General features: G+C 51.2%; 1 pseudogene; it reads right to left on the bottom strand.

Moving 5' to 3' along the window:
• Positions 1 to 21,291: 21,291 nt before the first annotated feature.
• On the bottom strand, positions 21,292 to 21,981 carry LOC112832599 (thiol S-methyltransferase TMT1A pseudogene; annotated as a pseudogene).
• Positions 21,982 to 27,624: the final 5,643 nt, after the last annotated feature.

Raw genomic sequence — 27,624 nt, 5'->3', positions numbered from 1 at the left:
GGCGTCCCAGCACCGAAGCCTCGTTTTACTGACCCCACTGATCCGTCTCTTAGGATTGAAATGAAACTCAATAGCCTTTGGGACTGGATGGGGGAGCTGGGGAGGGGCTGCTGGTGGCTTTCTGTGAGCCTGCAGCCTGTTCCTTCATACTCTCTGTGAGCTTTGAGCCTGCTCCATCCTCTATGGTTCCCACCAGGTCTATCTCCTCCCGCTATAAGTTTATCTAGATAAGCAGATGAGCTTAGTACTCTGCCGGGCTCAGTGGGGACTCACTGAAGGTTTTCCAGGTTAATGAAGGCACCCCCTCAACTGGCTATGTGACCTTGAGGTGACTTGCATCGCGGTCCTCTGCAAAATGGGGATGTGACAGTGCCTGCTTCAGGCGGCTTTACGAATACCAACTCCAGTCTTTACTATCCTCTTCAAGTGTTCTTATTGTGCCCATTTAATAGATGGGGGAACTAAGGTCCAGAGCACGTAAATAATGCCTGGCTCCAGAAGCCAGGAAGAGGGAACTCTGAAGAGTTTGCAGCGCTCCAGAGGGAGAAGCTTCCCTTGAGGAAAAGCTGACGTCCGCCACGTACTCCACAGAGATTCCTGCCCCGATACCACCTTGTCTGGGGCCTCTCTGGCAACCAAGGCAAGAACTCGGACGTGCGGAGAAGCTGCTTATTTTTGAGAATTTCGTTGGCGAGATTGCTTGATTATCAAGAGGAAAAAATTGTAGGAAGATAGATGTGCCTTAGATTCCAGAGTCTTCCTTGGCACTTTTAAGGGCAGGGACTAATATCCCAGCAAAATGGGCTTAATTAACAGAGAGAAGGACTCACCGCTAGTGATGACAGTGGAATATGAAGCTTTATGAGGACATTTGCAAAGCAACACATAAACCAAGGGCAACTGAATACAGGGAAAACTCTGGATCTCAGTGGCAAGGGGACGCGGAATAAGCGGTGGTCAGAGCTGGGTGGGGTTGGCTGGAGAAAGCTTCCTAGAGAGGGGTGGGGTGTGTGTGCGGACCAGGCTGGGGAGGGACAGGCTTTCCTTGGGGTGCGGGCAGGCAGGGGGAGCAGCACACACCTCACACCCCAGCAGCAGCTGCAGCATTCTGGAACCAGCCAGTTCCTAGGAGCTGTGCCCAAGAACCTTGGCTCATGACCTGCTCCCCTGGGAAATCTGCCCTGACTCCTGGGTGGGGATCGTCCAGCTACACGCCTGCCCGGTCCACTTGGTGCCACTTGGAAATGATATGGGAAGATGGGGTGGCCTCGAGCCAGGTCCTCTCTCCAGGAGTTTGGCCCAGTTTGGCCTGCAGTCCACCCAGATATCTTCTTTTGGGATGTCTGGGGAGAGAGATGCGGGAGGAGTGTGGAGCCTCTAGGGAGGCTGACAGGGATTCTGAGAAGCGCAGCAGCTGCTAATCAGGCCTGCTGCCTCCTTCTCAAGGGGTCAGGGGGCTAGTGGGAAGCCAGCAGACCCACAGTCAACCTGTCTCCACGCTCAGCTGCTTCAGGGCTGGGCCTGGGCCTGGGGCAGTGGAGAGAAACCCCAGGTTCACAGAGCTCTGGAGCGGGAGGCGTCCGTCTGCTTCCTTTACAGAGAGGGACCTGGAGGGCAGGGGGTGGGGAGGGGAGGATGGACTGCGTGTGGGGGTGGGGAATAAGGACCGAGCCAGGTTTGAGGAAGAGCACCGCTCTGTGGTTTTCGGGGCTTCCCTGGGGTTGGATAGGAGCTCCCTGGTGGGGAGAGGGAGGATTTGTAGGGAGCCTGGCTGAGACGGAAGTGAGGTGGGGAGCGGAAAGAGCACCTCGAGCGAGAGAGTTCTGGGCCCAGGCTGAGGGCTTCACCTTTGAATGGAGAGGCAGATGGAGCCCTGGAGGGTCCAGGGCCCTGATGACTCTTCACCCCTGGGAGCAGGAGGGCCGAGGCTGAGCTCAGCACCGGGTCTCCCCAGGCTGCATTTGGCAAAGCTGCAGCCTATCCAACCAGGGCGGGATGGAGGCATCTCTTGACCCCAGCCGTGGATTTTGTGGATCTCGTGGTGGCTGGAGGGGAGCTCTGGGGAGGCACATTCGGGGTGGGCTGGGAAAAGAGTGGCCGAGGATCAAGACACGGGAGAACGTGGGGACTGAGGTTGACTCTTGCTCTGTGTTCACCTCCAGGGATGCCCCGAAACTGGGACAGAGGCATCTATTTGGGGCTGCATGGTCCCTTTATAAACCGGCATTTAGATACGTGCCTGCAGCAGCCTCAGGAATGACAGGATTTGGCCATCCGTCTCCCACCCAACAAACTCCGAGATTTAAAACAGTGGCATCCTGCCTGAGGCCAGCAGTTTGGAGCAGAGAGGAGCTGAATGAGATGCCAAAGGAGAGACTGACCGTTGGGGAAGAAGAGGGAGCCTCTCCTCCCCTTATCCATTGTCCCTGGGGATTGGGCAGCGGGTGGGCCCTTGGGAGGAGGAGCCCGGAGGGTCACTGGCCAAAGGCGGCACACGGAGGCCAGAGGGACCTTGCATCTGCGCCCTCTGGGGACAGCTCTGTTGTTGTCCCTCGCAGACTTCCCGCCTTCTTGTCCTTGGGCTCTGTGCCCGGGCCCTGCCATCAGCACCTGCTCCCTGAGCCAGGCCCTGGCAAGCACAGCCATGAGATCATGGGGTGGGGTAAGTTGGCAGGTTTCTCATCTTCACTGGAGCCGTGGCAGGTGCATGGCGGAGCCCTGGGCCCGGCGCCTCTGTAATCTCCCTCCTGGCCCCATCCCCTTCCAGGGAGGAGGCTTCTCCAAGCAGCCAGCGTCGTCTGGTCCGCCTCAGTCCACAGATTCTAACACAAGTGGAACACTGGCTTGTGCCATGTCATGAAGGCTTGAGATTAGACTTCAAGAAGGACTTCCCATTCAAGAGATGGGCAAGTGGGACAAAGGAAGGAAGAGTTCCAATTAAGGATACATGCCAATAATAAGGGTAACACTCTTCATCGAAGGCTTATTCTGTGCTTACCTGGGGCTCTGTGCTAAGCACTTTGCAGGCAGTTACATAGTCTTCACCATGACATTGTAGAACATGGAAACTCAGACTAAAGTTTCACAGCCAGTACATGGGGGAGCTGGTACTTGTACCCGAGTCTCCAGCTTTTTTTTAAGATTTTATTTATTTATTTGACAGAGAGAGAGAGAGACAGCGAGAGAGGGAACACAAGCAGGGGGAGTGGGAGAGGGAGAAGCAGGCCTCCCGCAGAGCAGGGAGCCCGATGCGGGGCTCGATCCCAGCACCTGGGATCAGGGCTTAAGCGGGAGGCAGACGCTAACGACTGAGCCACCCAGGCGCCCCCGGGCCCATCTTTTAAGCTAAATTTGCTTCTTTTTATCAGGGAGATTTTTAACTAAAATGAGTCTCCAGCTTTTTGATCCATCATGAGGATCCAGTGAGTTGGGCTCCCAAGTGCTCACTCATTCCTTCACTGAGCGTTCAGTGGTGAATAAGACAGGGTTCTTGAGGGCAAGAGTTGGAGGTCAAACAGGCAGGAAAGATAAGAGATGAGTTCACATTCCAGACAGTGGGAGTCAGCCACGCAGAGGCGGGTGGGCCTGTTTCTGTTTGGCACTTCTTGAGGCAGAAAGGAAGCATCACATCAGAACTGCAGCAAGGGGGAGCAAGGTGGGGCAGCAAGACCTTCTGACTTCAGGGCCATGTCACTGGCCCACGACAGGCATGTCCTCTGGAGGGCGAGAGAGATTTGATGGGCTCCGTTTGGAGGTGGGGAGATGGGTGACCTGATTCGGGGGTCTTATTGCAGATGCGTGTGTGTATGCATGTGTGCACATGTCCACAGTCTCTAGTGAAGCACTTTCTGCCCCGGCTGACTCTGAGCCCCGCAGTGGCATCTGTGTTGTGTCGCAGACACCAAGGGAGGGCGGTTTGGAATGTAGTCTCTATTTGGGAGCAGTGCTGTCTTAATGGGGGACCATTTTTGTTCCCCAAACATCCTCCAACTTGGCAGACCACTATTCTAGTCCTGACACCCCCACCTTTACTCCCAGAAAGTTTTCTCTGCCCCTTCTCCAAAGACGCCCACTTCCTTCCCCTTTCCCCTATACCTACACCATAGACTTGTGGGAAGGATTAAGGAGGAACTGGGCTGAGGCTTGTAGCTACTGGTGGGCGTAGCCCATTCCTTCCCCATGAGCCCACAATTCCACCTTGACTCATTCACCACTCTGTTTCAGGACTGGACCCACTGTGGTGAGCCCAAACATACTTCTAGCATGGATGCGTGGCAAAAAGGGACCCCTGGACCCCTCCTGGTGTGTATGGGGCCAACCCCCAGCTGTGTCCCGTCAGGTGCCATGTTGGCTGCTTGTGCCTGCCTGCTCTTGGAACCCAAGTCTGTGCCCCACATCAATGAGTCTGGAGTTAGACCTTGGGTTTTAAGTTCCAGTAGCAATATACACAGTCAAAATCCTAGGATGTCGGGGCCTGGTGGGACTCCAGAGACCACCAGGGCTCATTAGTCCTTCATTTACAGAGAGGGCATCCCCCAGAGAGGGAAGGGCCTCTTCCAACGTCACATAGTAATCCTCGGGACACATTAAGTCTCTTGGCCCCCATGCCACAGCGCCTTCCCCCATGTCACACTGCCTCCCTAATTTTTTAAAAGATTTTATTTATTTGTCAGAGAAAGAGAGAGAGAGAGCACAAGCAGGGGGAGCGGCAGGCAGAGGGAGAAGCAGGCTCCCCGCCGAGCAGGGAGCCCGATGCGGGGCTCGATCCCAGGACCCTGGGATCAGGACCTGAACCGAAGGCAGATGCTTAACTGACTGAGCCACCCAAGTGACTGCCTCCCTAATTTTGACACACCTTCCTCACCCTCTCTTTTTTCTCTTGTCTCTGTACTTTTCTTACCCTTTTCTCTCTCAAGTTAGCCCATCTGAATCCTGCCATCCTTCAAAGTTTAGCCAGGCGCCCTGCGCTCTGGAATTCACTGAATCTCTCTCTTCTACTTTCTTTGGCAACACGAGCAGCACATCCTGCTACTTCCCATCCTTTAATTGTCTGTGACACAAATTAATGCTTTATTACTTGATGCTCTAATGACCTGGGTTTTAACCAACTGTGTGACCTTGGGCTAGGTACTTCAAATTCTTAATCCTCTGTTTTCTCGTCTGTAAAATGGGACAGGCATTTGAGCCTGAGTGAACAGCAGAAGCAAGCTCAGGGGGCCCGACTTGGAGAACGTCAAGAGTGAAATCTGAGGTGTGGTGGGTATGGGCAGGGGTGAAGGCGGGAAGGCAAACAGGGGCTGGGTTGTGGGGCACCTCAGCCGGGACACGTTCTGCTATTGGCAGTGAGGAGTCCTTGAGGCTTTTTTGGAAACCCCCCACCTCGGGTTTGGGGTGGCCATAAAACGGGGTCAGAAGGGCACCTAGGCTTTGGAGTTGGCAGATCTGGATTTGAATTTCAGTTCTCCCACTCTGTGATGCCTCACAGATTCCTAGCTCTCCCTGAGCTTCCTTTTCCAGTCTACAAAAATAAGGCTTATACCTACAGCATAGACTTGTGGGAAGGATTAAGTGTGAAAACATCTATAAATTGCTTAGCTTGGAGTCTTATACTTAGTAAGTGCTTAATGAGGAGTAGCCATTAGAACTGTGGGCTGTCATCATCCAAATGTCATGTCCGCCTGCATCTTGGCCTGGTGTTGTCCCTGGGTCTGTCTGGGCCCAGGGTGACAGGCTCATTCCTCACTTTGGAAGCTTCCCAAGGGCAGGGCCCGCTCGCTTCATTTCCCTGCTCCAGCAGGAAGTGAAGGAAGGCAGAGCTCTTGAGAAGAAGATGATGTTACCCTTCGGGGCCCCTAGGGGGCTCTGCAGAGGCCCAGAGACCTGCAGCCAGGTGGTGGAAGGGGAGGCTCAGGCCCCTTTGGCCACCCACTGTAGGGTCCCAGGGGATTAAGGTACACAGGGAGCTTGGTGTTGACAAGGTGTGCCCCCAACTTTCTCGCTGGACTGTCGAGGCAGCTCTCCCGGGTATAGGGCTCGGGGCCTCAGGCACTGCAGTGGGCCTGCACCACTTGTGAAGCCTGTGAGGAGGGGAGGGCTCGGTGCCCAGAGAGGGAGCATGGGGTGGGGGGCTGAGGCGAGACTGACTGCCAGCTACCCTACCCCCTGAGCATCTTCTTGGTCTGCACTGGCGGAGAGGGGAGCCAGACACACCATCACTGGAATAGAGTCTAACCATTATTAGACAGTATTTATAAAACACCTACTAGGTGCTGAGTGGTGTGCCAGGTGCTGAGGATAGTCACTGGGCAAAGATTGAGGAGTCCCACCTGCCTAGAGGGGGATTCGGACAAGGCATTCGGAGGGCTCTAGGAGCTCTGAGGGCTGCCCTTGAACCGCCCAGGATGGTGGTCAGGAGTGAGGTGTAGCCGAGCTCTGAAGACTGAGCCAGGGGCCTGAGAGCAGTTGTGTGGCTGGAGGGCACTGGGGGTGTTGGGCGAGGAGTGGGTGCAGATAAGGCCAGAAAATTACGCGGGATATTACATAAAATACATACGCCGAGGAGTGTGCACTAGGTCTCAAGGGGAGGTGGGAGCCATTGAAAGCTTTTTAGGTAGGGCAGAGATGTGGTCAGACACAAGGGCTGCCGCGCTTTGGGACTGGGGAAAGATGGGGTGGTCATGGAGGAGGGAGTGCTGAGGGGGGTGGGGTGCTCCGGGGGAGGGGGGAGTGGGGTGATTATGGAGTGGGTTTGAATCTGAAATGGGGAGCTGAGGTGGGCCTGCCCAGGTGGGAGGCATGGGTGGGGTAGGACTCCCCTGGAAGGGGGTCTGGAGCCCAGGCAGGTGTGTAGGTGGGATGGGGCAGGGGCTGAGTCAGGCTCTGATGGAGGGGAGGGCTGAGGCAGGGGGCAGAACAGGAGGAAGGGTCAGCCAGCGTCCTGACCGTGGCCTTGGCTACACCACCTCTTCGCTGTAGGCCTCAAAGGCTGGTCTGCTCCACAGGGCTTTAGATCAGACGTGCTGCTTCTCAGGGCCTCGGTGTTCTCATCTGAGAGATGGGGAGTGCAACACCTTTCTCCCTGCCGCCTGGAGTATCCAATTAAGAACACTGTTTCTCCACCTGGGCCTGGTTCCAGGGTACAGAAAGGGGGAGGGGCAGAGCCTGTGGCCATACGGTTCCCCATTAGCCACAGAATGGCTCAAGGCGGGCTCTGGGCACGATGACTGAGCTCTTGGAGTGCTCTGGGAGGGGCTGGAGGACAGGGGTTCTGGGGAAGCGTGTAGGGTGAAGAGCAGTGAACACGGTCCCGGCCAAGGCCTTCTTCTCTCCTCTGGGACCTGAGCTGCTCTCTCGTTACCCAGGCCCCCAGGGCTGGGAGGGCAGGGAAGATGGGGTGATGGTTTAGGCATGAAAAAGTGAGGAGCCTGGCCTCGCCTAGCTCCGAAAGTCTCCAAATCTTTGCATTTTTCTGCTTGTCTTCTGACTCTACAGAACTGGGAATAGGAGGGAAAAGGGCCCACCTGCGGCGGGGCAGGGGTGGGTTCGGGCAATAAGAACTTCCGCTTCACCTCAGGGGTCCCAGCTTTCTCTGTGCGCCGGGGGAGCAGCTGAGGGAGTGGGGTCGAGAGATGCTCTGGCCCAGCGCTCCGGCCCCCCTCCTGGGGCCTTCGGCCGTTGTCCTCCTGTGGGCAGGCCAAGGTGCTGAGGCAGCGTGCAGCCCCCGGGGCACAGTGGCCAGTGGGGCAAGGTGGAGGGTGGTCTAGTCTGTCTAGCCCAGGAGAGGGGAGAGGGAGGACCCCCACGAGGTCTCCTGGTTCTGGAAAAGGCACTCTCTCAGGCTCCTTGCGCCGCCTCTGTGAATCCTCCTCCCACTTTCTTCTTCTTCCTCCTCTTCTCTCCCACTCCCCTCCCTTACTTCTCTCTCTATGGTTTCCTTTCCAGCGCTCTCCTTTCTCTCTTCTCCTTCTTCCCCTCGTCCCTCCCCTGGCTTCTCTGTCCCCCCAGTACCTCCTCATCTTCCCTTTCTCGGCCGTCTCCTCCCTGTTCCTGCAGGTTCTCTTCTACTCATTTGCCCGACTCTGACTCTCCCCTTCCCGAGTTCAAGCTGCCTTTTCTCCCCTCTTGGAGCCCATTTTGGCAGGAGGTCAGCCAACATAAGACAGGGAGTCTGGCTGTCTTCTCTCCAGAATGTCTGTCCCCTCCTGAAGCCCAGCCAGTGGCCTGCTGCCTTAGGCCCGCAGGAGGGAGGGCTCGGCTGAGACCAGCTCTCACTCTCCAGAGCCCCTGGAGGCCAGGCTGGGGATGGTGGCTTCCTGCCAGCTTCACGTCCCTCCCTGCTCCCGTTCTCGCCCCAGGTACCCCCAAGGCCACACCTGTATGTCTAAGATGCACGTGAGTGTGCGAACAGCGCGCAGTCACTCATGCATGCATGTGCGTGTCCGGCAGGGTAGTGGGATTCGGGTGTGTACGTCCCGCCTGCTATCTGTGTGCGAGTCTGGAGTGCACACTGCAGTGTGGGAGTGGAATGTGGGCTCAGCAGAGCTTTGCCTGTAGCCCCTTGTCTACTTATGAGTGTGTACACTCGAGAGCACGTTCAGTAGTGGAAAGGCACACGTTTCTGTGGGTGCCTGGAGGAGCTTGAGGGCACTGCCCAGTGGGATCTCATCTCTGCCTGGGGACACCGGTGAGCAAGGAACAGCATGAAGACACATGAGTGTATGTGTGAAGGAGGGAGAGGGCTGCTCACTGCCAACACCTGCGTGTCACACGGGCCTGCCTGTAGGACTTAGGCTGATGTGTACATGTGTTTTCACTGTGGTGTGGGGGCCAGGAGGGTGGCCATTTGGTTCCTTGAGCACATGTGTGAGCAGCCTGGGGGGCCTGGGGGAAGCTGTCTTTGTGTATGTGGAGATGAGTCCTCCCAGGCCAGGGGTAGGGCTGGGCTGAAAGGGGAAGTAGTGATTTATAAGCTTTTAAAGAAATGCCTCAGCCTCCAACCGGTCCCCAGACTCAGTGAGTCCCACGCCTGACATCACTCAGGCACCTGAAGCCACAGGAATGAGAGGAGGTTGCCTCCCCCACCTGCCCACCCTCTGCAGGCTGAGGCCAAGGCCAGGGGAGAGCAAGCACATCTCCGGCCTTGAAGCACCCGCAGGGTGTAGGGCCACACTGCCCAGCTGACACTCCAGTCCCAACCGGAGACCCCCTCCCTGACCACCGGAGCAGCGGACCAGCAGGGAGGGGTATACCTATCTCTGTCTTGGTGCCCCCTTCACCAGCCAAGCGTGGCTCCTCCAGGAGAGCTAGGTGGGCCTTGTGCAGGCCGACCTCAGGGACTGAGTAGCCATGCAGCAGAGGGCAGGAAGGCCCAGAGAGATGCTGGCTAAGGAATGAAGAGCAAATGGCAGCTCCCAGGGGTGTGGCCCCAGGGAGTCCCATTCCCTGAGGCTAAGTGGGTGGCTGTGTTGCTTAGTGCTGAGAGATTGGCCTTTGAATTCACTTCTGCATGATCCTTTCTGAAATTCACTTTCTTCTTCTTCTTTTTTTTTTTTTAAAGATTTTATTTATTTATTTGACAGAAAGACACAGCGAGAGAGGGAACACAAGCAGGGGGAGTGAGAGAAGAAGCAGGCTTTCTGCCGAGCAGGGAGCCCGATGTGGGGCTCGATCCCAGGACCCTGGGACCATGACCTGAGCCGAAGGCAAATGCCCAACAACTGAGCCACCCAGGTACCCTCCTCCTTTTTTAAAAAAGATTTTATTTATTTATTTGACAGAGAGAGAGAGAGACAGTGAGAGAGGGAACACAAGCAGGGGGAGTGAGAGAGGGAGAAGTAGGCCTCCCGCTGACGAGCAGGGAGCCCGATGTGGGGCTCGATCCCAGGATCCTGGGATCATGACCCGAGATGAAGGCAGATGCTTAACGACTGAGCCACCCAGGCGCCCCAGAAACTCACTTTCTTCTTGTCCAAAAAAGGGCAGAATCCCCCCCCCATCGGTATACTAATGAAATGTGGCCGTGTGACCCATGGTATGTGTTCAGGAAATGACAGGTGTCTCCTCCCTGATCGCTGTCAGCTGCCCTGAGCCCCTTCCACAGCTACCCTTGGACCAGCAATGAGTCAGCTTCTGCTGGGCAGCAGGAATCCCCGGGTTCCCATTCTGGAAGCATGAGTCAGGACCAGGTTGGGGAGGAGAAAGGTCATACTGGGGACAGATGCTGGACCCAGGCAGGAAGAGACATGAGCCTGGCTGTGACCTTATCACGATTGGATGTGATGTCCGTTGCCAGTAACTGGATCTCAAGGGCTGGGTAGGCAAGGCCCTGGGGCTGAACGGAGCACCCCCCAGCTCTGTGGGCTGAAGGTGTTGTTGACTCGGGCTCTGTGATATGTAGATGCTTTTCAGATAGAACAGTCTGTAAAGGGCCTGGCCATGCCCTAGAAGGCGTTGTGCTCATGGTTGTGGCTGTTGCTACAGGACCTCTAGCCCTGGGGCAGAGCAAACCCTGAGGACTCCCTTACTTCCCTCAGAGCTCCCAAATCCAGCTCGCCACATCCGAAGCCCCATCTTAGTTCCCTGAGAGCCTCTCTTCTTTATCTAGATTCTTGCAGTTTCCAATCAGGGCCCAGATGAGCTTTCTCCAGGCTTTGGTGAGTATCTAAGATGGGAAAACCCTACTTTCAGCTCACTCTCCTATACTCCTGACTCTGAGCAGGGGTCAGTCTTTCCTTGTGGCTGCAAACTGACCATTCAGCACAACGGACAGCGCCCCGTGGGGCGGGGGCATGGTGGGGAGGACGGTCTCCGTGCCTTGCAGTAGTCAATATTTTAGCCACACTATTTGTATCCACTAATGCCTGGCTTCTTATCTCCAGAGCCAGAACGTACTGGTTTCTTAGGACAGCTAACTATGGCTTATCCATCTCTCAATAACTAAACACACCGTTCTAGGCTTTCACATACATGATGGGATTTAGGATGAGGTGCCTCAGACAGCCTTTGCAGGTGGAAAAATGGAGGGGAGTGGTATGGTGATTCGACTTATCCCTGCCACCCTGACATGAAGAAAGTCAATTGGAATACACACAGGCAGAAAAAAAATCATTCACTGAGCATTCCCATTTATGAAATTTGCAGAACTGTTAAAATATGCAAAAAAATGAAGCAGCAGTTTTGCTGGGTGGAAACAAACCTCATAAACCCTCAGTGACTAGAATCCCTGCTTCCAGCAGCCCTCTCCAGGCTTCTCTGGCTACTGCACCAGCAGGGCCCCTGCCTGTTCTTGCTGGGGACACAGCCCTGGGAAATGGCGTGGAGGCCCAAGGACAACAGAATTTGATGACTCTGTGGATTAAATACATACTGATGTGTCAACAGTGTGACCAATACCAGAAATCAAAGGTTATATTCTCTCTTCACTCTCCCTCACCCTCTCCCCTTCTCTTCCCTGGGCTCCCCCTTCTCCGAGCCTTTGGGGCCCGATAGGATGAGCTTGGTCATGGTGGGGTGTGGAAGGAACACTGGCTTGCTTCTCCTCCTATCCCAAGCCCTAGAGGCCATAGCTTCTAATGTCCTCCTGAATGCTCAGTGCTGAGGTTTCCTTGTGTAAGCCACGGCCCAAGCTGCCATTCCAGCCCTCCCCCTCCCAGCCTCCAGTCTGATCCTCTGGACAGAGAGCTGTTTGCCCAGCCCACACCTGGCAGCCTGTCCCAGACCATCAGGATGAACAGGTTTGGCTGACCAAACTGGCTACAGACTTTGTTTTTAGTGAGATAAAGACAGAGTCAGAGCTTTTGGCCACAGCTGAAATAAACTTTTTGGATTTGCTTTCTTTTGAATCATCTCTAATGTATGGAAAAGTGGTAAGAATAGTACCAAGACCTTTTTTTTTTTCTGACCATTTGAGAGTTAGTTGCTGACCTGATGCCTCCTTACCTCCAAATACTTTAATGTGTATCTTCTACAAACAAGGACATTCTCTCTCTCACTTAGCCACATGACGGCCATAAAAATCAGGAGATTAACATGGATACATTACTGCCATCTAACACTGAGACCCCATTCAAGTTTTACCAGTTGCCCAATAACGTCCTTTATAGCAAAAGGACCCCACTCAGAATCATGCGCTAGTGCATTTGGTTGTCAATCTTCTTGGTCCCCTTCAGTCTGGAGCAGTTCCTCAGTCTTGATTTTTATGAGTTTGGCACTTCTGAGGATGATAAGCCAGCGATTTTGTAGAATGTCCCTCAGTTTCGGCTTGTCTGATGTCTCGTCATGATTAGACTTGGGTTATGCATTTTCGGCAGGAATATCACAGAGGTGACTGCATCCTATCCACGCAGTGTGAGATTTCAATTTGTCCCATTTCTGGTGATCTTCACTTGATGACTGGATTCAGATGGTATCTTCTAGCTTCCACCACTGTAAATTACTTTTTTCCCTCTTTGTAATTAAAATGACGTTGTGGAGAGGTACTTTGAGACTCTGTACATGTCCCGAGCCTCATTAAACCTCCTGCTAGTTCTAGCATCGCTGATGTTTCTGGCTTAATTATTACTATGATGTCTGCTGAATCCATGATTACTTCTACATCTGTTAGTTTAGCATCTTCCGTATGGAAAAAAATTGTTTCTCTTCTTCACGTTTATTTATTCATTTATTTATTTATATTAGTATAGATTCAGGGATTCCAATTTTATTAATTTATTTTGATGCCTAGATAGTCCCAGCTTTGGTCCGTGGGTGCTTCTTTAAGCTGGCTTTGGTGTTCTTTTGACATATCTCCTCCATTCTTGAAACGCTTCCTAACTTTCTGGAACAAGATGATCCTGACTCATCTTGTGATATCTTTGCGCCAGCACTGGAATTAGCCATTGCTCCAAGGAACTTTGGTTCCTTTTGGGAGGAATGGTATTTAGAAACCACGATCTGGGCTGATAGCTTTTGAAATCTTGCCACTGATTTTTGGACCCTTAAGACAGGAAAGAGTGTTGCCTTCAGGATCCAATACTCTAGACCAATGTTCCAGACCAGTAATTCTAAAATCTGTTCAGGTAGTGGACAATGTGGAAATAAAGAGACTTTTAGTGGTACTACATGATATATTGAATAAATGTAGTATTTTATAGAATCTAAAACATCATCAGTGGAGAGAGTTAAGGAATATACGTACGTATATGTCTATGTGTATATGTATATACAAAGACATGGTTTAAATCTATGTATTTTCATCTATCTGTCAATCTTGAAGGCCATGAGTCCACATTTACACCTTCAATCTCAATTTCAGTACCACACGGTTCATTCTAGTTTTCCCCTACCATCATCCCTGTGTGTATAACCAATCTCCCCTTGCAGCCACTGTCCCCAGCAGAGGTGCCGTCTTCTGTGTTGGGAGAGGAAACCCTCTACCGTACCCTGGCCTGGATGCCTGCTTCCCCCGTCTAATAGCGTAGGGACTGAATTGTGCAGGAAGAAAGGCAGGCGGGTAAGCAGGCAACACGTTGAACTTTTTTAGTGGCTAATAAATTATGACTTGTTCTGATCTTTGGAAGGTTTTGTTCAACACCTGTCCTTAAAAATGATATATATTTTGCCGTTTTTAAAGTGCCAAACTGCGTGATTAATATTTGGGAAACAGAAAGAGAAAAGTTATCTATAATTTTACCACTTGAATACAACCATTGTTTAGGACTTTAGCGTATTTCCTTTCAGTTTTTTCTCCAGTGCATCAGTTTTCTTTTAAATATAATTAGAACTGAAACGCTACACCTTCCCACCTGCATGTTTACCGAAGGCAATAAGAAAAGCATTCACTACTTATGAAATAACCTAGTGTGTGCCAGGCTCTGCACAGTTGTTTTCTCTGTCTCCTTTAATCCTTAATGTAATCTTGCAAATTAGCTATTTTTCTGATATTAGAGATAAAGAAATCGAGGCTCAGGGGGACAGTGCAAAGTGACCCTTCTAGGACTGGAACCCAGGTGTCTCTCTATCCACTCTCTCTGAAAGTTAAGTATTTTTGTCCATAGTACAACACTATTTGCATAACTGATTTTTAAATGCAGGCATTTTATACTCATGAGGGACTGTTTCATAACTTACTCAACTACTCCCCTATTGTAGAATCTGTGGGCTGCTTCCTCCCTCCCTCTCTTCCTCTCTCAGGCTTTATAAACAATGATGAACATCTTCATAGATACGGTTTTTCACTAATCGTTTTCTGTTTTTTTAAAGGTTTATTTTATTTTATTTTATTTTATTTTATTTATTTTTTTAAAGATTTTATTTATTTATTTGAGAGAGAGAGAATGAGAGACAGAGAGCACAAGAGGGAAGAGGGTCAGAGGGAGAAGCAGACACCCCGCTGAGCAGGGAGCCCAGTATGGGACTCGATCCCGGGACTCCAGGATCGTGACCTGAGCCGAAGGCCGTCGCTCAACCAACTGAGCCACCCAGGTGCCCCTTATTTTATTTTTTAAAGATTTTATTTATTTATTTGACAGAGAGAGAGAGACAGGGAGAGAGGGAACAAAAGCAGGGGGAGTGGGAGAGGGAGAAACAGGCTTCCTAAGGAGCAGGGATCCCGACGTGGGGCTTGATCCCAGGACCCTGGGATCATGACCTGAGCCGAAGCAGACACTTAACGACTGAGACACCCAGGCACCCCTAAAGGTTTATTTATTTTAGGGAGAGGGCACACGAGCAGGGGGAGGGGCAGAGGGAGAGGGAGAGAAGCTGACTCCCGGCTGAGAGTGGAGTCAGATGCGGGGCTCGGTCCTAGGAACCCCAGATCATGACCTGAGCTGAAACCAAGGCAGTCGCTTAACCAACTGAGCGACCCAGGCACCCCCGCTAATTGTTTTCTAAAGGGTTGACCTAATTTGAATGCCACACTCAAACAACATTGGCATATTATTATTTCAAAAGATAGCCAATACTTTAATAGGCAAAAAAGCATCTTGATTTAGTTAGCATACGTGTGAATACCTTTGGTTTTATTCAAGAAACATTTCAGGGGTACCAGCTGTATATCAGGAATGATGGCAAGAATGGAAGATACCAAGAAATTTTTATTATACAACTCAGCTAGAAATCTAACACCAAGGTGTCTTAATTAATTCAACCCACGACTACAGCTGATTGTTTTAGGGGCTGTGCCAGTGAGGCCCTCACTGAAAGGCTGAGGGGTGATGTGGGGGGCAAATACCAAAGTCATGGGCTGGTTTCGCCAGCTCAGGAGAAATGATGTGGGGCGGATGGGATTCCCAGCTGATGGTGTGATAGCCTTGTTACTGTGTCTGAGCGCCAGACCCTCACTTACATACTCGGCTTTGTGCTGTGGGGTTGGGACTGGCTTTGCCAGCAGGCTCTGTTAGCTTCTGCCAATAGGGGGCACCAGAAGGAGCCCGCAAGGTGTTTGCTTTCTGTGGGCTCCCCCTCCCCGCCTACTGGCTTTTCGTGGGAGCTTGGCCCTACAACAGCCTTCACCCTGGCCTCCACAGTGCCTTCCTGTAGCAGCAGCTGAATCCAGTTGGCAGTCTTCCCAACACTTGGAGACTTGGCTTCATCGTGCCCTCTCACCGGGGATACCAGCACCAGCCAGCCAGCCAGCGCCCCCTGCTCCCAGGTCTGGGCCCGAGGCTCCTAGGGCCCTGCTAGAAGCTGGGGGTCGCTCAGAGCCTCCACCTCAGAGGCCTGCCTGCAGTCCCTGGGGCCCCTCCTCTAAGTTCCTAAATGTTAATTGTTCTAATCTTTTTTCTTTGCTCCCTTAGACCTGGTGATGGTAGCTACCTCCACCCATGCCAGGCCTGGCATATAAGAGGGTTCTCTTTTTACCCTTTCAAGGGCCCAGTTAACACTCTATGCCTAGTTAACAATTCTCTGCTCAGATAGCTGGCCTGACTGTTGTCTCCTTATTGGAGTCTGGCTGACAGAGGGCAGGCCTTGAGCCCTGGCACGCAGAGGCTGGTGGGGTGCCTCCACGCTCTCTCCCTGCATCAGCATGCATGCAAATACAGGGAAGAGAGCGCTGCCGGGCCAGTGCACATGGGGGGCTGCCATGTGGGCTGAGGGAAGGCAGCCTCTTCCGGGGCATTCTGGGGCTCTCTTGTCGGGGTTTCAAATAGGCCGTGCCTAGCTGGGCTGGGCCACTGTGGACGGGAGAAATTCCAGCTAGGCTGGCTGGCGGCTGGCGGCTGTATGTTCCTTGAAGTCACCGGCATCTCCTGGAGATGGGAATCTATTTAAAATAGTCTGTCTTCAAAAATGTCCACACATATTTTGTGTTTGATGCATGACTCGGTTCCACAACAACTTACATTTCAACCCTTTAATAAACATGAGTGAGCACCAAATGAAGGTCAGATGCGGTGCCGACCAGCAGGGAGATGCAGACAGAGTCCCCTGTCCTTAGCCCCGAATATCCCACTGTCTACTTGTGGGTGACACTCAGGTAAAAAAAAAAAAAAATGACAGCTTCCAGTGAAATCTGGCAGATGGGACACACATATTTAACTCTGTTCCCTTCTGAAATCCATAAAACTGCAGTGAGGTTTGTTTATTTTAATAATTTATTTAGATACAAATATAGTTGGTTGTTTTGAACATGAGAGTTGGTTTCCACATAATCGATATATTATGGATCACTCTGTGCATAGTGTGAATTTCGCATTTCCTTATGCACAGTTTTGTCCGTCAAGAACATGGGTGAATGTAGAAAACTGCACCCAGTCTCACTTAGTCATGGAGGCATACACAAAAGGCACACAACTCTAACACCTTAACACCTACCTGCTGCCACCCCTCCATACCAGGTGGTACCACCATTCCCTGGACTTCTGCCCCACCCCCAACCTCCTCCCACTGGTAACTCACAGTAACTTCATGGTAACTGACAAGCTGTGACCCATCCGATGCCCATGTCCACAAGCAAACTTAGTCTCTTGCCAGATAAAATGCCTAATTTATGGTAGTCATTATGAACTTCTTAACTGTTTAATATGCATAAAACTGTGCTACCCTTTTCATTAGGTTTCTATTTTTTTTTTAATGTGTCACTGATGAAGTTCTTAAGTATTGTGCCCCAACCCGATTTTTTCCTCCATAAGCCCTGTGGTTGTATTGCATGCTTTGCATAGTGTGGTGATTTTTAGGAATGCATATGTTATGGTATAGTAGAACTGATTATCCATAAGACAAAGAAAACAGCAACGGAGATGATTGTAGAACACTTCTGGAAGCTAGAAAGGAGAACAACTTGTAACTAACTGTGAGATAATTAAAAAAAAGTGTACATTGGCCTCTGCCCCCAGTTTCCAGCACAGAACTCCTAAAACCCTTGTAAATTCCTAAGTAACAAGAACATTAAGAGCATCTCTTCTTCTACTATTTGGTCTTTGACCCTGTCCCTGACACAGGGCTCCTAAAACCCTTGTAAATTCCTAAGTGATAAGAGCACTAGGAGCATCTTTTATTCTGTTGAGGCGATTTTGGATGGGCTCCTCGATGGCTCCTGGATGGGTGCCGGTCACAGACTAAGCCATGATTAGAAATTTGGAATTTTCAGCCCCACCCCCATCCTCCAGACAGGGGAGAGGGGCTGGAAATGGAGTTAATAATTGATCGAGCCTACGTGAGCAAGCCTCCATAAAATCCCAATAGTAGGGGCTTTGGGGAACTCCCAGGTTAGTGAACATATCCATGTACTGAGAGGGTAACATACCCCAACTCTATGGGGACAGAAGCTCCTGGACTCAGGACCTTCCCAGACTTTGCCCTTTGTCTTATCTTGCTGTTCATATGTATTCTTTATCATATCCTTTAATAAACTGGTAAACATAAGTGTTTCCCTGAGTTCTGTGTGCCACTCTAGCAAATTAACTGAATCCAAAGAGGGGGTCGTGGGAAACAGATTTCTGAATTGGGACAGACTTGTAGGACTGAGCCCTTAAACCTGTGGGATCTGACACCAGCTCCAGCCTAGTGTCAGAATTGAGTTAAGTTGTGTAGGACACCCAGCTGGTGTCACAGAATTGCTTGGTATGGAGAACCCCCCCCCCCCCACTGGTGACTGGAAGTGTCATAAGGGAAGGGTTCTGTGTGAGTGGTAAAGGAGACGCACTGGAGGAGAATTGGTTTTTTTTTTTTAACACACTAATTAACCTAAACAAATTGAATGTCGAGCCAGCTGTGAGAAAGAAGAGTGCTACACAGAGAGAGCTTTCAACCCTGGAACCAAAGGCCCAGGGAAGCTTGTTTGTTTAGCAGGGCCAAGACACGCCCCCCCACACACCCCGCCACCGCCCCGGCACCTGAGTGGGTAGATCCACTGTCTCAGGGCAAGGAAAGGACTCAGCCCTGGCCACTCTGTAACGTCTGGAGGGAAGCCCCTTAAACCTACTGACAACGGTCACCCTAGAGAGAACCCACTCTGCCTGAGCTGGGACAGAACTGTTCACACCCAGAGGCCCCAAAGAGCCTAGAAGCTCTCTCCATTTTTCAGGCAAGGGAGTCCTGTCTACCCACCCTCACAGCAGCCTGAAGGGAGGACACCAATGTGAACAATCTGAGCCAGTGCCTCCTACTGGGGAAAATGTATGGGAACAAGTAAGGTAGAACTGAAAACCAATGTGCCCCAACAGAAGGACTTCTATGAGGATTCAACCACATATTGCCATGAATGATCTGGGAATAAGAAAGAGGTTTTGACGATTAAAAAAGAATCCTGAATTTAAAATTCAATAGGGAAAATGAAAAGTAGAACAGGGGCTTCTGGGTGGCTCAGTGGGTTAAGCGTCTGCCTTCAGCTCAGGTCATGATCCCAGGGTCGGGGTCTTGGGATCAAGTCCTGAGTGGGGCTCCCTGCTCAGCAGGAAGCCTGCTTCTCCCTCTGCCTCTGCCCCTCTCCCGCTCAGGCGCATGTGCAAGCACACACATACTCTCTCTCTCAAATAAATAAATAAAATCTTAAAAAAAAACAAAAAGAAAAAGTAGAACAAACACTGCTGAATAACAGGGGATGTCTTCCAGGAGATCAAACGGAGGAACTACCTTGCAACACAGGACAAAAGTATAAAGACATGGAAATTATGAATGAAGAGATGAATGCAAGGATGCCAAAGCTAGGAGATCTTACATCTGGATAACAGTTGTTCCAGAAGAAGAGAAGAGAAAAGAGAAGGACTAGTCAAGAAAGAAACAGGAGAAAAAAAAAAGGAAAAAAAAAAAAGAAAGAAACAGGAGAAGAAAACTTCTCTGAGCTAAAGACTTGGGTATTAACATAAAAACAGTTCTTTGAATGCCTACCAAGATTAATAAAAACAAGCTATATACCTCATCATATGCTGGTGAAGTTTCAGAACTTAAAAAAAAAAAAGAAAGAAAAAGAAAAATAAAGTGAAAATCCTAAAAAAAAAAAAATCCAGGCATAAAAACAATAAACCACAAAAACAGGTTACCTGAAAAGGACAGAGAAAGAGAATTAGACTACCACTTACAACTTGAAAAGCCCCAGGAACGTGGAACAGTGCCCACCGCTTCTGGGGAAAGGACTCAGATCTACGAATCTTGGCCAAAATATTCTGAAGTGTGAGGGAGGAGACAGACATTTTCAGATCTGCCAGGAAGTCTCCATGAATCATTTCTTAAGAAATGATTCAAGAAGAAGGGGCGCCTGGGTGGCTCAGTTGGTTAAGCGACTGCCTTCGGCTCAGGTCATGATCCTGGAGTCCCGGGATCGAGTCCCACATCGGGCTCCCTGCTCGGCAGGGAGTCGGCTTCTCCCTCTGACCCTCCCCCCTCTCATGCTCTCTATCTCTCATTCTCTCTCTCTCTCGAATAAATAAATAAAATCTTTAAAAAAACAAAAAAGAAATGATTCAAGAAGGTGGTTAAGACAAGTGAAAATTAAATTTTAAAAAACACAAAAACACCTCAAGATAGGGGTAGACACAGAGAATGTGAAATAGTGGAGAGCAAGAAATCTAGTAAACTATGTAGCGGATAGATGGATGATGATAAATGGATTCTAAGCTATGTTATAAATTAGAACAGATCTTTGAAACAGAACCCAAGGGGGAAAATCCTCAGTAATAGGTTGAAACTAAAGTTACAGATTGACCAAACCTAGGCTATGGGACGGAGAGATTGATGGGGTGGGGAGGAAAGCGTTAAAGGTCTGCTCTAAGTTGAGGGAGGTCATCGAACTATATAATTTTGGTGTGTTGATAGTGAAGTCCAGGTTGAAATATAACAGTACCTGTTAGTAAACTTGAGATAGATAGACAAACTTCCAAATACTAGGAAAGTATTTAAAAAAGAAAATCTAAAAAAAAGTTTGGAAGGATATCCATTAATAGTAGCGACCTAAGGGACAGGTTGGGGGAGAGGAATTTAGGAAAGTAAGGGAGGACTTGCATTTTTCCCCTCTATGTTCTTTGATTATTCAGTTCTTTTGAACAGTGGGGGATGCATTGATCAATTGCCTTTAAAATTAAAGACAACCGAATTAAAGTGAAAAATTAATAGTGTTCTTAGGTGCAAGGTCATGCCATGTCTCTGGAGATACTTTCCCCAATTCCTCCTTTCTTTTCCAGGGTAATTTTTCATTCTTCCACGAATGAATAATGACTAACTAGAAAAAAAGCCCAGAGAATGGCATGCAGATAATTCCCGAGGCCCCACAGTAGAAACTGAGCATGCGCCATAAATACAGATGGCTATCTGTGTACTTATCGGTCCTCATTTGTTGGAGAAGGGCAATGTTCTGGCATGCCCTGTGGGGGGGTTCACTGTTGTCATCTTTAGGAGACTGAACTCTGTGATGGGACTTAGAAGACACCAGATTGGAAGTCACCAGAGCAGTGGCGTGGTGACATCTCTGGCCTAGTTCTTGACCTAGAGGTTAAGGTGCCTAAAGTTTAGTTATGTCTCTGACGTTTCTGTGAGCTATGCGCTTTTGGGCAAGTCATTTGACCTCCCTGAGATGAAGTGATCACCCCAGACACACTGGGTTGCTGCACATAGTCAACATTCTCCAAATCTTTTTTTCTTTTTTTAAGATTTTATTTATTTGACAGAGAGAGAGAGCACAAGCAGGGGGAGTGGGAGAGGGAGAAGCAGACTCCCTGCTGAGCAGGGAGCCAGATGTGGGACTCTATCCCAGGGCCTCGAGATCATGACTGGAGCAGAAAGCAGATGCTTAACCGACTGAGCCACCCAGGCACCCCATCCAAATGTTTATGGAATATATAAGTGGTTAAAGGAACAAGTGAAGGGACTTACCTAAGGTCACCCCTCATGGGAGCTGTGACTGAAGCCCACAGGTGTCCAGCTGAGCACGCAGTGAAGATGAGTCTCTCCCACTACCTCCTCACTCACCGGCCTCAGCACTCTGCGCACCTCCTGGAGGATCCGCTCCTGGCTCTCCACGGAGCAGAGCACCAGGGTGCAGACCACCACGTCCATGGAGCCATCGGCCACCTGCGGCATGTTCTCCCCCGAAGCCAGCAAGAAGCGCTCGAACTGCAGGTGTCGGTTTTCCGCCATGCTCTTGATCAAGAACTTCTCAAAGTTGGGGTTGGGGTCACTACAAGTCATGCTGCATCCGGGCGGGTAGAACTTGAAGTTGGCCCCGGTGCCGCAGCCTAGCTCCAGCAGGGAGAGTTTCCCGGAGGCGCCCACGAAGTCCTGCAGGTTGCTGAAGAGCTCCCGCTTCTTGCTTGCCATCTGCTCGTTGTATATCACGGTGAACCTCAGCATCAAGTAGGGGAACCATTTTTTGCATATCTGGTTCTGCAAGCCCAGAAAGTTCAGCAGGAACATGGGAAATGGATGTACCAGAAGGTGGGTGAAGATTGCCAGTGTGCAGAGAGGAGAGCGGAGAACCTTGGGGATGGAGGATGGGAGCAGGGTGCAGGGTGGTGGCACCACAATGGGTAATGTAAGACCCCGCAGACACCCCCATTGGTACAGAGTCATCAAATGAAGGACAAATCAAGAGAGGCAGTGTCTCAAGTCCTAGTCTCCTTAGGCTTTTACCAGAAAAGAGAGGATAGGAATCGCCAAGAGGTGGCAGATGTTCCAAAGGTTGTTGGTCACGGTAACTTCAACATCAGCAACAACTCCCATTTACTGAGTCCTTAAGTACATCTGATAACATTATCTTCTTCGCTACTTAAAAGAACCCATGAGATAGACATTCTTAATTTCCCACTTTACAGAAGAAGAAGCTGAGTCCCATAGAGGTTAGCGACAAGGTCGTGCAGCTAGGAAGAAGTGACGGTCCAAGTGAAACCAGATCGCCACCCTGGTGTTGCATGGTTTCCCCGGAGACCGCTGATCTCTTTTAGGGGGAGTTATTGTCATTCAGACGGAGACCAGAGAAAGTACATGCATGCATAGGGTGATCAGGTGTAGAGAATTTGGACAGAACAACCCTACAAAACGTTTAACAGAAATAGCCATTCTCACAGTCTGTAGAAACTTCTCTGGACTAGCCTCCTCCACCCACCTTTAAGTATCTATATCCTTATCCATCCTTAGCTCCTTCCTGCCACATAGAGGTGTTTCTCCTCTGCACCAAGGCTGGTCTCACCCGGACTTTTAAAGCCAGCACCCCCCCGCCCCATTAATTAGCTCCTCCCACACCCTCATATTTAACCTCTCTCCTTATGGTCTCTCTCCCTTTCCTCCACCAACTTGCACGCTCAGGTCTCTCCAACCTATAAAAATCCTCTCCTTTAGCTTGCTTTCCAGGCAAGCTAACTTCCCACCTTGCTTTCTCTTACTGCCAAACTTCATGAGAAATTGTAGTTGGCACTCACTGTTTGTACCTCCTCGCCCCATTCAAACCTCTGCCCGCTGACATGTGGCTGGTGCCCCCATGAAGCTCCAGTGAAGAGCATGCAGACAAATGGGAAGGCCGTCAGAGGGGGAGGAGAAACAGAAGGTGACAGTATGAAGAAGTAGGGACCGGTGAATGGAATGCTCTATCTGAGGTGTTGAGGGAGGCTGGTGTCCTGGGGGGAGAGATAGTCTGTCCTCAGAGCCTGGAGGGAGGATGAGAAGTGGGTATGTAGGTAAGTCTGGGTGGAGGAGGGACGGTAAGGAGTTTTTACCAGACAGCCTGATTTTCTCAGTGAAGAAGAATGCTATGTAACTTTGTTGAAGGTGAGGGTGGAGGGGTAGGGTGGAGCACAGGGAGAGAGTTGAGAAGCTTTGCCATAGCAACTAGGAGGATTGGAAAAGCTGGTTGACCAAAGGCAGAGAGAGAGGTGCCCAGTAGCAGAGAGGATGCAGCTGAGCCTAGGGATTGTGAACGGGTAGTGACACCACATCTTGAGGGTATGGTCTTCACCAAGGTCTGCAGTTTGGAACTCAGGTAGAGTTCAGCATTTAGGTTGAGCCAGGCTGGGGGTTTGTCTAGGTGGAGGGCACTGAAAGGTGAGAGCTCAAAGATGAGGGGTCCGAGGGGTCCAAGCTGGAAAGAAGGAAGGAGGGTAGCAGGCAGGGAGAAAACAGATTAATGGGGTTCAGGCCTGGGGATGCTGGTGCAGGTGAAGAACCCATCTGCTGAGTGGGACAGTTATGACCAGCCGCATAGTGTGAGACCAGAGTCTGACACTCCAGAGATGGAGCAGACTAGGTTCTAGAGCATGGCCATGGGCAGAGACAGGAGGAAAGGGATGGATGTGAAGGTCACTGGAATTGAGGAGTTAAGGAACGGCCAGGCTAAGATGCTGGGCAGGTTATCTGCCTGGGAGAGTGGGGGTGCCAGGCTGGAGAGGAGCCCCAGAACCAGGTGTCAGAGTCCTTGGCGAGTGTGAGGGAGTGACTAGGAGGTCAGGAGGCAACTCTGGGGCTGGCAGGGACCAGCCACAGAGGAGGGGGTAAACATGGTGTAGTTGGATGGCATGAGCCTCTTGGGTTTTAAAAAAACAGCAGCGATTTGTGCAATCAGTATATAAAGGCAAAAACTCAATCAGCATAGAAAGGATTTTATTTTCATTTTTTCAATAGATAGCACTCCTTGAATGTATGTAATATTTTTAAACAAATTATTTATTTATTTAGGGAGAGAACATGCAATCAAGGGAGGGGCAGAGGGAGAGGGAGAGAGAGAGAATCCTCAAGCAGACTCTCCGCTGAGCTTCGACGCAACGCGGGGCTCGAGCCCACGACCCTGAGATCATAACCTGAGCTGAAACCAAGAGTCAGACGCTTAACTGCCTAAGCCACCCAGGCGTCCCTTGTTGTATTTCTTTGAGTTAGGTTGAACATTTTTTTTTTTCATATTTGCTATTTGATTTTCTTTCTTTCTTTTTTCTTTTTTTGTAGGCAATCTAGTGGCTCAAACTGCCAAAGTTCAAATCCTGGATTTTTGACATCTTAGTTGTGTGACCTTGGGCCATTTACTTAAATTTGTTGTGCCTCTGTCTCCTTCCTTAGGTCGGGGATGACCACACTGTGCCGAGGAGCTGTGGTGGGAGCTGCCTGGGCTCACGGAGGCAGTGTGCTTAGGACAGGGCCGGGCACCTGCAGAGTAAGTACTCTGGAAGTATGCTAGCTCTTACTGTCTCTGTCTGTTGCCCACTTTCCTGCTGCACTGTTTGTCTTTTGCTTGGGGGTTCATGTATTCAGGAAAGCAACCTGCTGGCTGTCATTTATGTTGCTTTCTTGTCTTTCATTATTTGACATAAAAAAGTATTACATTCCATGCAGAAATGTGAAATGCTTTTTGTTAAAATTACAAACATTTGAATTCTAAGATACTGAAAACAGATCATGCTTTTTTTTTTTTTTTTCTTTTTTAGGAATCAGAGGCTGTGTTTTCACGGGATGGACAATGAGTCATGGCTCTAAAGTGCAGTGGGGAAGCCAAAGACTATTTTCTCCCACTCTCTGGAGGGGAGCAACCCGTTCCCTGCAGAGGCTGCAGGACCATTGTGTCTTCACAGGCTTCATGAGGCCAGGCTGCTTGCTGGTTTTGCTGGGGTCCAGAGGGCGCGGTGGGAAGCCAGGCCAGGAGCCAAGGGTCACCGAATGTGTGCTTGGGGTGTGTGTGTGTTTGTGTGTGTCACAGAGCACTACAGAGACAGGGTGAGCCTCTGGGCAGGAAGGGGACAGCTAGAAAGGGCGCTAAGGATTATCTTATCAGAAGATTCTGCCCAGAATGCCTTAAGGGGATCTCTGTGGGGCCAGCAGAGGCACGGGCTGGGGTGGGAGACGGAGTCGAGATGACCCACTGTGCCGAGCACCCTGCAGGTAGGAATGTGATCCGAGGCCTCTCTCGGTGTGGACAGCTCCTCGTGAAGCCCTCCAGAGGGGGTGTGTGTGCGCGGCCTGGCACCGAGTGGGCCCGTGCTGTTGGCGGGAGGTGCAGAGACAGGAGGAGAGGGGTGGGTGGGGCTGGAGCTGCCAGGAATGTTTCAGGGAGGGGATGGGGAGGCTGAGGGTGGGTACTGGGCAGGCCCTGGAACGGGGAAATGCCACTCAAGAGGGGGCCGAGGCCTGGCAGGCCTGAAGACCTTTTCTTTTTTGCAATGTCCTGCCAGCTCCCTCTCCCCCTGGAACCCAGGGATTTCATCTCTGCTGAAGAAACCATGCCCAGGGAGGGGCAGCGACTTGTCCAGGGTCACAAGGCAGGTCACCAGCCGTGTTCTGCCCAAGATCTCTCAGGCCAGGCTCTAGGGGAGAAGTGGAAGGGTTGGGGGGTGGTCACAGATCCTGTGGGGGCTGCAGGTGGGAGGGGGAAGGAGGGGCCAGCCGCAGAACACGGGTGGGGCTGTGGGGGTTGAGAGGTAGGGGGCTGGTATGGCAGGTGGTAGGAGAGAGTTGAGGATGAGCCCTGAGGGGTAAGGAAGTTGGAGTGTGTGTGTGTGTGTGTGTGTGTGTGTGTGTGTGTGTGTGTGTGAGGGCCATGGGGTATGTGTGCATGCGTGTATGCGGGTGTGTGTGTGTGAGTATATGTGAGTGATGTGTGTAGGCGTGTGCGTGGGCATGTATGTATGTGTGGAAATTGAACAGTTGGTCTCTTTTGCCTGCTTGGGGTGGGGGCTGGGGAGGAGTGGAATCCCCATGCCTGCACATATCACAAGGCCAGGAACTCTGTGTGCTCTTCAAACTACAACTGAGAATTCCAGGTAAAAGCTCAATCTCTCTCCCCCTCTCTCTCCCACCCACACCCCTACCCACACCCACACCCACACAGCCTACAGCAGAGACCACTGAAGGTCTCCCCGGGCACCCCTCTGCCTCTGGCCTGAGCCGTCCCAACACCAATACAGAGGAGAGGGAGGGCCAGCAACATGGGCCTGCATGGAGGTCACTGAACAGGGGCTGCGGCTCCCTCAGTCTCAGGGGAAGGCCTTCGTACCTAACCGAAATGAAAACCCGGAAGGACATTCCATCCCCACCCTCCACCACCCAGGATGTACCTGAGGGTTTGGTCTGAGGTGATAAGCCGGCCAGCTCACTAGGGGGCTGGAGGTAGGCTAAAGGTGGCTGCAGGCCTGCCAGCTGTCTTTTCCAAAGGCTCTCTAGGTGGCCCTTCTAACCAAACGGGGTCTGGGGAGAATGGGGGGCAGGGCCTGGCAGAGGCCGAGGGCGTGGCAAGCGTGGCTGGAGGCTCCTGGGAAGTGCAGCTGGGGGGTGAGCTGTCTCTGTCTGGTGCTCCCTGTTCCAGCGCGGTTTCTCCCCATCTTGGGCTGGGTTTGAGACTGCTGGGACTTCTTTGGTGGGCGACACGATGAGAGCTGGGGACCTTTACGCAGGAAAATGGCGGCAGTGGAAGATGGGGAGGAGTGTTTGAGTGTAAATACAAGCAGGCTCACAGACCTGCATCCAAAAGCGTGCAACTGTGTATCCACAGACACACCGCCACACACTGAATACAGACTCCCACCTGCACAAGAAAGTTCACAGACATGCACACACATGTCTCAGGTGAGCACACAGCGAGGGCCAGTGGCCTGCAGGTGTGTCCACACATTAGTGTGCAGACATCCGCAAAGTGTCCCAACGACACGCAGGTGTCCCCTGCCTCTTCAGGGACAAATAAAATAAGTGGATAGGAAAGTGTGTTGGGGGAGGGGAAATGCGAACCCAAAGCAACGCTTCACACATGGCTTCTGGGCTTCAGATACCTACTGGAGTGAGGAGGGGGCCGGAAGAGGGGTCATGCCCCACTTGGCCGGGTTTTTATATGGGGATGAGGTGTAGTGGCCAGGGAAACCAGCTAGACCAGGCTACGTGGGGTCAGATTACTCAAGAACTGAGCTGATCTCTCAAGGAGGAACTGGACGTGGGGTAAGGAGGCTGGGAATGCCTTTCTGGAATGCTTGGGGAAGGGGGCTGGGTGCTGACTCCTGGACCAGAACTTTTTTGATCCCCCTCTCCCCCAGTCTTTCATCACTCGATCTCTCTGCTCTGGCCGCAGGACTCTTTCTGAAGCCTCCTCCCGGAAGCCTTCCCAGACTGAACCTGTTTCGGATCTGCTCAGATGGCCGGCTCCCACCGCTCCCTGTCAGCCCCTATCCCGGGCGCTGGGGGTCTACGGCCCTCCTCCCCACTCGGGACTTTCCGGCCTGGGCCCCAAAGCCCGGCCGGCCTGGGCGCGGAGAG

The sequence above is a fragment of the Callorhinus ursinus genome, unplaced genomic scaffold, assembly GCF_003265705.2.
Source record: "Callorhinus ursinus isolate GAN/ISIS: 27379988/994484 unplaced genomic scaffold, GSC_fseal_2.0 scaffold44, whole genome shotgun sequence".
Lineage (NCBI taxonomy): Eukaryota > Metazoa > Chordata > Mammalia > Carnivora > Otariidae > Callorhinus > Callorhinus ursinus.
The sequence above is the reverse complement of the archived record's forward strand: the minus strand, read 5'-3'. Positions and strand labels throughout refer to the sequence as shown.